The 8,993-nt window shown below is 42.3% G+C and overlaps 1 protein-coding gene across 6 annotated transcripts in view; it reads right to left on the bottom strand.

Moving 5' to 3' along the window:
- Snx10 (sorting nexin 10) overlaps positions 1-8,993 on the bottom strand; it is a 167,324-nt gene that overhangs the window by 148,471 nt on the left and 9,860 nt on the right. Inside the window, exons 2-3 of one of the 6 annotated variants that reach the window (XM_048786368.1) lie at positions 3,055-3,062; positions 2,740-2,745 (exon numbers count right to left, since the gene is read on the bottom strand). The exons of 4 other annotated variants lie outside the window; for them this stretch is intronic. The gene's annotated coding sequence lies outside the window, so the exon portion shown is untranslated. Of the gene's footprint in view, positions 1-2,739; positions 2,746-3,054; positions 3,063-7,840; positions 7,866-8,993 lie in introns of those variants that run through there. One more of the 6 variants, XM_048786370.1, reaches the window with a different exon arrangement.

The raw sequence follows: 8,993 nt of genomic DNA, 5'->3' as shown, positions 1-8,993 counted from the left end.
CTTTTTTTTTTTTTTTTTTTTTTTGGTACCAGAGATTGAACCCACGGGCACTTTAACCATTGAGCCACATCGCAGGCATTTTTATTTGAGACAGAGTCTCAGTAAGTTGCTGAGGCTGGCTTTGAACTCACAATCTTCCTGCCTCAGCCTTCTGAGTTGCTGGGATTACAGGCATGCACCACTGTGCGCAGCTTACAACATGCATTTTTCTTTTTCGGGTGGTGATGAGGGTGTGCCAGGGATTGAACTCAGGGGCACTCAACCACTGAGCCACATCCCCAGCCCTATTTTGTATTTTATTTAGAGACAGGGTCCTCATTAGCTCCTCATTTTTGGTGAGGCTGGCTTTGAACTCACGATCCTTCTGCCTCAGCCTCCCAAGCTGCTGGGATTATAGGCATGCACCACCATACCTGGCTACAACATGCATTTCTTAAGGTCAGAAGTTCAACATGGGTCTCTGCAGGCTACAACCAAGGCATCAGCAAGGGTGTTTTCCTTCTGGTGACAATCTGTTTCCCTGCTTCTAGGAGTGCTCACTTTCCTTGACTCACTTTCCTTCCTCCATCTTCAAAGCCAGCAACTGATCATCTCTATGATCCTTCCATGTCTCCATCTGACCACAACCAGGAAGGTTCTCTTTTAAGGACTCACGGGATTAGATTGGACCCACCTGGATAACCCAGGATAATCACCCCATCTCAAGGTCCTTAATATGGTCACTCCTTGCAAAGTCCCTTTTGCCATGTAATGAAATCTATTCACAGGTTCCAGGTACTAAAATGTGGACATCTTGGAGCCATTATTCTACTACCACCAACTTTGCATATAAACCAATGGAGCCTCCCCCTGACAAATACGGGATTGATCTCCGTCACACTCCAGCTGAACCAACTCCTGGATGCCAGAGTTATGGTCCTTTCATGAGCCCTTTATGTGCTGTGGCCTCCAAATGACAAAGAGCTTTTTAAACACCCCTTTTAACACCCCCCCCCAATAATGAGAGCACATGATGGATACAGATTTTTGACATTTAGGGATAGACCACAACGCTAACAAATCAGGGGTTTGATCCCATTTCAAAACTATTTTCCTTTTTGCTTCTTAAAACATAACAACTTGTTTCAAAATATAAAAAAATCACAATATTAAATAAAAATTCTTCCTCTCTCCCTGCCTCCTAGGCATTTTTGTATCCTTCCAGAGGTATTTTATGCATATGCAAGTAAATGGTAGCACTACATACATCCCTTCCTGTTCCCCCCCCCTCCTTTTTACTTAACAATGTAGACTGCTCTACATCTTACTTTTTTGCACCTGCTTTCTATTCCACTGTGCAGATGTACCATAACTGATTTCACCAGCTCCCACTCATCACTCTTATGCTAAATCGACAGTGCTCCATGAATACTTGTGAGTACATCTGAGGGATATTTTTTTCAGTAAGTGTAATTTCTGGGTTCAATAAGATAATGTGAATTATTGACTATAATAGATATTGGCAAGGTACTCCCTGCAAAAAATAGTTGAATGAATTATTTTCCCATATCTTTCCTAACATGATCAGTTTTCAAAAACTTTTTTAGGGGCTGGGGCTGGGGCTCAGTAGCAGAGTACTTGCCTAGCATGTGTGAGGCACTGGCTTTGATCTTTAGCACCACATACAAAAATAAATTTAAAAAAATAAAGGCATGCTGTCCACCTATAATTACAAAAAGAAAAGAAAAAAAAAAGCTTTTTTACCCTTGCCCATCCCAGACAGATGAAATATAGTCAAGTGAAATTTAACTGGTATTTTTTTTCAATTATGCATGAGATCAAGCACTTTTCATATGTTAAGGAGCCACTGATTTATTTTATATGAATTATTTGTTCATATCCTTGACCATTTTCTTATAGTTTTTATTTGATTTGTAGGAGTTCTTTTGTGCTAGGGAGATTAATATTCAGTCCATAAAACAGTTGCAAATATATTTTTCTGGTTTGTTTTAGGTAATGAATTTTATCCTTCTTTTCCTTATGGCATCTAGGTTTTGCACCGTATGTAGAAGCATCACTCCTACTCCGAAATTATGAAAATTATTCTCCTTTGACTCTTCTAGAGAGACTACTCATCCATATACAGTGAAAAGTTCTGTTCTATGGTCATGAATTACACTCTGGCCATAATGTGCTATTGGCCATAATATATGGAAACTAAATTTAATTTTCTTAGTAGCTTTTATTTTGTGAAGCTCTGCAGTTATAAATCACCATCCCATGACAGCTGGTGAGACAGGGCAGCACAAGACTTATTTGTCCTGTTTTACCAGAGAGGTTAAAGTCCTGCCCAAAGCCACACAGTGTCATGAATACTCAAACTCAGAACTTGTGAATGTCAGAAGCTGTTCTCTCTACCTCCCCCCCAACAGCCTCTCTTAACAAAAACATCCATATGCATTCAAACCTTGAGGTCATCTCTGAAGCCATTTCCAAATAATTTCAAAAGAAGGTGAATCATAACTTTTCTAATCAAAACCAGCATTTATTTAAGTGGGCCACACGGTGATCCAAATAAAGTGACTCATCCTCAAAGTCTGAGCCAATGTCCCCATCAATGGACAGAAGTCCATGTGCCTATATCATTCTGCCAAGTAAGGAACTTAAATGTTCCCGGATCCCCAAGGACTCAAGAGTGGATAGTAAGGAGCAGAGTTTCTCGGTGTGGGGAGTAAAGGAGGCGAGGGACATCAGAATCACGGGAGGCTCTTTTCAGATCGCGTGTACCCCAATACCCCTTCACTGCACAGTCCCAACCAGAAGTGCACCACAGACCCCTCCAGTGTGTAAATAATGCAAAACAGTTGAAAATCACCTTTCCAGAACACAAGTCTGCATCTGGGCAACCGCTGATGCCATACCCCTTCCATCCTCCAACCAACCCCTTAACTCTTCTGTACTCCCTGATGTCCATTCACAACCAGGTCAGTCCAGGTTTCCCTGCCTCGGGCCCTTTGTTCCTCCACCCAATTCACCATGGTGGCCCTTTCCCATCTGCAGGCTCCTCATCCACACCTCCTCCTTCAGGACTTTCCTGACCCCTCATTAAAGTAGACTCTTCCAGTAATGCTCTAGCTTCTTATTTTTACATTTGATTTCATCACAGTTGGTATTATTTTATCTACTAATCTGTTTTCTTGTTTATTATCTGTCATCTTTAAAAAGTCCCCTGAGGGCAAGGACCTTGTCCAAATCATTCATGCTATAACCCTAGCACTTAGCATAGTGCCTGGCATACAGTCAGAGCTCAATAGGTATTGAATAAATTAAATTGGATTGAATGAGTTCCAGCTCTTTCCCCATCTCAGCATCACCATCAAGGTTCTGAGCAGCCCAAAAGCCTGGGATGGACAGGTGGATATGAGGATCACTCACCTGGCCTATCCTCCTCGCTCACCTCCCCTCGCTCATGATTAATCCTTCCTCTTAAGAGAAAAGAAAGTGCTTAGAACAGCCCAGAGTGGAATACCGAAAAAAAACATGTTTTCCTCAGCTATTTCCTATCTTTTCTCTTGACCTCACTCCACTGAACTGTGGAGGATGAGTTGGGGAATAATGTTAAAATTTTGCTTTTAGAAATCAAAAGTAGGAAATAGGAAAGACAGAATGAATCAGATATAACTTTCCTGTGTTCATATATGAATTCATGACCAGTGTAACTCCACATCATGTACAACCACAAGAGTGGGAAGTTATACTTCATGTATGTATGAAAACACTCTGTCATGTATATGTAAAAAGAACAAAGTTTTAAAAAATCAAAACTAGCCTAGCACAGTGGTGCATCCCTATAATTCCAGCAACTCTGGCTGCAGCAGGAAGATTGCAAGTTCAAGATGAGCCTTGGCAACTTAGCAAGGCCTTGTCTCAAAATGAAAAGGGCTGGGGGTGTAGCTCAGCAGTGGAGCGCCCACTAAGCATGCATAAGACTCTGGGTTCCATCCCCAGCAACAGAAATAACTAAATAATAATACAATAAATATAGCAATCAAACAAAAAATAACTGGTTTACTAAGTTCCACTGTATGAAATCTGTGACATGAATTATCCTTTCTATCGTGACAGCCCCATGAACCAGGTATCACAATTACCCCAATTTTATAACCAAGAAAATGGTAATCAGTCCTGCAGCTCTAAGTGAAGAAGCCAGGATTCGAGTCCCAGTGGACGGACTCAGAAGAATCCTCACTCCCACTGCATGGGACCCCCCACGAATAACAGGGCGCCCACTTCCTCCTTAGTAATAAATACTCAAAAGATAGCCAGGAGTAGAGAATGTCAACTTTAAAAACTAAGTTATTAAAGGCTCAAATGTTTTAGGGATGTGGGGACAGGACCAGAGTTCTGGGAGAAGCTAACAGCCAGACATCTGAAAATGACATTCTCTTCTTTGGAAAGGAGATAACACAAGACAGACCTGTTTAGGGTCATTAGCTATACAGGGCCCCTTAAAGATAACCTATTGTGTGATAATTCTAGGTTTGGTTCTAGTGAGGGATTTTTTTTTTTTTAATGACTAAATAACCCTCCCTGAATTCTAAGACATAAAGATGCCAAGACACAGATATGAATCAGGTCACTTGTATTGCAAAGCTCACTGTATGTGCTGAAAGAAACATCACTCTGACTGGGCTCCAGAATGCTGGAGAATAGAGGAGAAGCAGGACTCGACTTTGCTACTGACATTAGGACAAGCACAGAAAACAGGACCAGCGTGGGGTGGTTAGGAAGCACTAATGACCTTGTGTACTAATTTCTATATCAAAATAGACTCTACTGTCATGTATATCTAAAAAAGAATAAAATTAAAAAAAAAAAAAAAGCAGCAGCAGCACTAATGGGGCTGGGCATGGTGGTGCACACCTGTAATCCCAGTGGCTTGGGAGGCTGAGGGAGGAGAATTGGGAGTTCAAAGCCAGCCTCAGCAAAAGTGAGGTGCTAAGAAACTCAGTGAGACCCTGTCTCTAAATAAAATACAAAATAGGGCTGGGGATGTGGCTCAGTGGTTAAGTGACCCTAAATTCAATCTCCAGTGCCCCTCCCCAAAAAAGAAACACTAATACTTTGTGGGAAAAACAGGAGCTCAGCCCCCAGGAGTAGAGGGCCTATATCAGCAGGATATTGCAATATAGGTGTAGAAGGGCTGTGGTGGGCATTTTGGCATGGGGGAGTCCTTGGATGAGGAGAGAGGAATATGGACTTCTATCCTGTTAGAAGGCAGGGACAGAGTACAATCATGCCTCTTATAAACTTGGCTCCATGACTGTCCCCCTGAGGATGCCAAATCCAAGGATATTCAAGTCCCCGACATAAAAGGCAAGTATTTGCATGTAACCCATGCACACCCCCCCATATACTTTAAATGATCTCTAGATCACTTATAATACCTAATACAATGTTTACACATCAATTCATTCACATGGATTCAGTGTAGTATTCAGTGCATGGCAAATTCAAGTTTTTCCTTCTTGGAATTTTCTGGAATTATTTTTTTCCCAGTCATGATTAGTTGAATACATGGATGTGGAACGTCAGATAGGGAGGGCCAACTACAAATGAAAGCCCAACACAATGGCAGTGATTCATCTGGGGACAGGTGGAGGAAGAATTGATAAGGAAAGAAATTACAGGTCACGTACTTCAACCGGGGGCTGCTGGAACACACCAGGCAGGGGAAAAGCCACGGAAAAATACCTGAAAACAACAAAGAAGCAAAGCACAGGGGATTTTTGCAGGACAGCGAAACTACTTTGCATGATCCTATTCTGGTGGCTACATGTCTACAATGACACGTATTATACGTTTGTCAAAATCCAAAGAACATCATACCAAGAATGAACCCAACCATAAACTCTGACCTATGGGTGATAAGGACAGGTTAATGTAGGTTCACTGATCATAAAAAATGCACCTCTTTGTGGGGAGGCTACACATATTAGGAGGGCACGAGGTGTACCAGTCTCTGTACTTTCTGCTCAATTTTGCCGTGAACCTAAAACTGCTCTAAAAAAAATAAACAATTAAGATAAACGAATGATAAGAAAAGCTTGGACAAAGGGTATGATAGAGAAAAAAGAGTCAGGGGTGACTCAGAGACCAGGTGATTGGAAGAAGAATGGAATCACCAGGAGGATGAGGAAGTTGGAAAGGAGTCCTGTTTTCAGAAGTAAGAAAGATTAATCTGACTGGGAACATGGTAGATGAATATAGGACATTCGTGCAGTCCTGTTTGGGGCAAAACAAGAAAAGGGTATAAGGTACAGAGATTAGGGGTAAATTCAACATTCAACGTTCTACTATTTTTTTTTTAATTTTTTTAGCTGTACATGGACACAATACTTTTATTTTATTTATTTATTTTTATGTAGTGCTGAGGATTGAACCCAGTGCCTCACACATGCAAGGCAAGAACACAACCACTGAGCCACAACCCCAGCCCAAATGTTCTGCTTTTAAACTGAGAAAAGTCTTTTAAAAAAAACAAAAGAAACTTAACAACATCCAGGAAATCACCATCTTTACCCAATATGTCCCCTCTGTGGTGAAGCCCTGCTGCTAGAGAGGGGTTTCAGTTACTTGTACAAATGGGAACAACCAGGAACTATGTGTGATCTACCCGTCAAGTCTGAATCTACCTAAAGGATCACAATCCAAATCTGGAGAACTGGCAAGCAAGAAGATTTCACTTGGGAACAAGGAGTGTGCCCCCAAATTAAGCAGGGGGATATGATGGGAGGCAGTATAGTTCCTCAATACCAAACCTCCTGGCTGTACATTCACATCCTGCCCTCTGCCAAGGGAAACTTCCATCTCTCTGTGCTTCAGTTTCCTCATCTACAAAAAGAACATGACCGCCAGCTTCGTGGATCTGCTGTGAAGACCACATGAGCAAACATGGAGACATGTGCCTGACACTCACCATGCCAGCTACCATCAGGGTTCATTTTCATTTTGAGGAGTACTGGGGATTAAACTCAGGAGCACTCGACCACTGAGCCACATCCCCAGCCCTATTTTGTATTTTATTTAGAGACAGGTTGCTTAGCACCTCGCTTTTACTGAGGCTGGTTTTGACCTTGAGATAGATCCTCCTGCCTCAGCCTCCTAAGCCACATTTTCTATCTTAGTCTTGCTACTATCAGGGTTCATTTTTTATCTTAGATTTTTCCAAGCCCCCCTGAGGTGAAAAACTGCTGAGGTGCTTTCCTCTTCACCACAGAATATTTCTTCCTTAGAAACAACAATTCTATTCAACTATCTTCTTTGTCAGATGGGAATTTAATACTCAGGGTGCAGAATGTTTTAAATCTACATGCTTTGAAACACGATCACACATGTGAACCACACACTGTGGCCACTCCCTGCAAGTCAAATCATTTACTCATGAACATTCAATACCTGGCCAAGTTGAAGAAGCTTAAGACACAGAGAAGCAAGTCCTTCTAAAAGAGGGTGAAATGCCAACATTATCATTAGCTCTATTTGCCATAGGTACTGCAATCCAAGGGCACTTGACATGTGTCTAGACAGCCTAGCCAAGTTCTCAAAACAGAGGTCACAGTTTTGCAAGGTTTCTCAAACAGGGAAATAGGCTGACTAGAAAGTCAGCATCTGGTGGGCACCTCACTGGAAATCATTACCCTGATTTCCCAACGCAGGAACTTTGTGTGTTTGGGCACAATGACCTCAGTTTTTCTGGGTCTGATTACCAGGAGGCAAGCAGATGAAAAGACTCCAGGTGGTTTGCTGAGACACAAGACCTATGGTGACAAAGCCCCCAATCCAGACAGTGACCTCTCACCTTCAGTTATAGCAGGTACAGCCTGCCCACTCCCGCCAACCTCTTCCAAATGCCATTCTGCCTAAGAGCTGCTCATTCAAGAAGAAATCAGAAGATAATTATAATGCAACAGAAAACTCTTTTGAGTGTGTCCTATTTGTAACTTCAAGGAGTATTGGTTCCCTACATACAAAGCCCTCTGTTCTGTCCTGTACTTTGACCCACTGGATTTCCATTTATAAGAGGAACTGGGCAGTATTTATAGTTTTAGAGGGAAAAGACTCTAGAGCTCAGGAGAGAGGGAGACACAGCAGTTTCTCCATGAACCCAGTGAAGTCTACTGACCTAACAAAACCCACAATGAGAGTGGATTTCTCCATCCATGAGGGAAGGGGCTGTTTGTGCATAGATAGGTAAAAGAGAAAAAGCCCAAGAGCCCTCCCCACCCACATTCCAGGGAATTTGAAGAACACCTGAACAAAGCCTTGGATTTTCCTGAGTCTGGGGCCTAACTCTCTAAAGAATAGGAGTCCAGCTAATTGGATCTTTCTTTTTCTAAAGCAATTAAACAATCTGCTTTTACTATTTAACATCCAAACATCACAGGAATGCATTGAAAAACAAAGAGATAAAGTGCAGCCACCCTCATTTGGGTTCACCTCAGACCTCTTACAAAATATCTAAATTCTTCCAGGAAGAGGTGATAAACTGGGATTGAAACTGGCATAGTGATAATTCTGGTATGTCTCCCTTGACACACCTCCACTTCTTTTGAGATCAGTCCCCAGATTGTGGAGCTTGTGCAGTAGGATCCCATCCCGACACACCCCCATTTGCTCACACTCCTGGCCCTGCCACCAGGCTACAAAGCTGGGAGCAACTCGGGGGAGCAACTTGTTCCAATTTATGTTCTTCAAAAGATTACTCCAGGGCTGGGTTTGTGGCTCAGTGGCAGAGTGCTTGCCTCGCACATGTGAGGCACTGGGTTCAATCCTCAGTACCACATAAAAATAAATAAACAAAGTAAAGAGGGGCTGGGGATGTGGCTCAAGCGGTAGCGCGCTCGCCTGGCATGCGTGCGGCCCGGGTTCGATCCTCAGCACCACATACAAACAAAGATGTTGTGTCTGCCGAAAGCTAAAAAATAAATATCAAAAATTCTCTCTCTCTCCCT

This window comes from Marmota marmota, unplaced genomic scaffold (assembly GCF_001458135.2).
Source record: "Marmota marmota marmota unplaced genomic scaffold, marMar, whole genome shotgun sequence".
NCBI classification, from domain to species: domain Eukaryota; kingdom Metazoa; phylum Chordata; class Mammalia; order Rodentia; family Sciuridae; genus Marmota; species Marmota marmota.
Note: the sequence above shows the minus strand (reverse complement) of the source record. Positions and strands in the feature narration are given on the sequence as shown.